The 1528-nt window shown below is 55.0% G+C and overlaps 1 pseudogene; it reads left to right on the top strand.

The window, feature by feature from the left end:
* Positions 1–1522, top strand: part of LOC125482085 — a 4768-nt pseudogene extending 3246 nt beyond the window's left edge.
* The last annotated feature ends 6 nt before the right edge of the window (positions 1523–1528 follow it).

The raw sequence follows: 1528 nt of genomic DNA, 5'->3' as shown, positions 1-1528 counted from the left end.
TATCTTCTTCCTCTCTTACACTCGCCCTTGCGCGCTCTCTCTTTCTCTCACACGCTCTCAATCACCTATCTTCTTTCTCTCTCACACTCGCTCTCAATCACCTATCTTCTTTCTCTCTCACACTCGCTCTCACTCACCTATCTTCTTCCTCTCTTACACTCGCCCTTGCGCGCTCTCTCTTTCTCACACACGCTCTCAATCACCTATCTTCTTTCTCTCTCACACACGCTCTCACTCACCTGTCATCTTTCTCTCTCTCACACACTCTCACTCACCTATCTTCTGTCTCTGTCTCACTCGCCCTTGCCCCGTCTCTCTCTCTCACTCACGCACTCACTCACCTATCTTCTTTCTCTCTCACTCATCGTCACGCTCACTGTCTCTCACACACTTGCTCTCACTCACCTATCTTCTGTCTCTCTCTCACTCGCCCTTGCCCCATCTCTCTCTCTCTCCCTCTCGCTCTCTCTCTCACACACGCGCTCAGTCACCTATCTTCTTTCTCTCTTGCACTCGCCCTTGCGCGCGCTGTCTTTCTCACACACACGTTCTCACTCACCTATCTTCTTTCTCTCTTGCACTCGCCCTTGCGCGCGCTGTCTTTCTCACACACGCTCTCACTCACCTGTCGTCTTTCTTTCTCTCTCACACGCTCTCACTCACCTATCTTCTTTCTCTCTCACACTCGCCCTTGCGTGCTGTCTCTTTCTCACACACGCTCTCACTCGCCTGTCTTCTTTCTTTCTCTTTCTCACTCACTCTCACCCACCTATCCTCTCTGTCACTCACCTATCTGCTTTCTCTCACACACTCACCCTCGCGCTCTCTCTCTCCCTCTCTCTCACTTGCTTTCACTCACCTATCCTCTTTCTCTCTCACACTCGCGCTCTCTCTCCCTCTCTCTCAGACCCTCGCGCGCTCACTCCCCCGCCCCCTCTCACACCCTGTTAGTCACATTACGTTTCTAATCCCTGCTTCCCTGGTTTCCAGGTGAAGGAACTTCTGACATCCTTTGGACCTCTGAAAGCCTTCAACCTGGTGAAAGACAGCGCCACTGGGCTCTCCAAGGGCTACGCTTTCTGTGAATATGTCGACATCAATGTCACCGATCAGGTAACGGGGGATGATGCAGGGGCTGTACACCTACTGACCCTGGTCACGCTGCATCTGGGGGTGGTGGGGTGGGGGGTGGTGGAGGTGCGGGGGGACTCTGGGAGCGATTGGTCACAGTCTCCCTCTCCAACACGGCTCGCAAAAATACCTGTCACCTCTGCGTGCGCGCTAGGAGTTAGGTTCCATAATTCAGGCCGACACTCCCTCCCTCCCTCCCGGTGCCAGTACAGAGGGAGCGCCGCACTATCGGAGGGAGATGGATATACTCTAGGGGGGACTCGAGCCCCATAATCCAGGCCGACACTGCCTCCCTCCCGGTGCCAGTACTGAGGGAGCGCCGCACTGTCGGAGGGAGATGGATATACTCTAGGGGGGACTCGAGCCCCATAATCCAGGCCGACCCTCCCTCCCTCCC

Source organism: Rhincodon typus, unplaced genomic scaffold, assembly GCF_021869965.1.
Source record: "Rhincodon typus isolate 14 unplaced genomic scaffold, sRhiTyp1.1 hic_rhity00005686, whole genome shotgun sequence".
NCBI lineage: Eukaryota > Metazoa > Chordata > Chondrichthyes > Orectolobiformes > Rhincodontidae > Rhincodon > Rhincodon typus.
The sequence above is the reverse complement of the archived record's forward strand: the minus strand, read 5'-3'. Positions and strand labels throughout refer to the sequence as shown.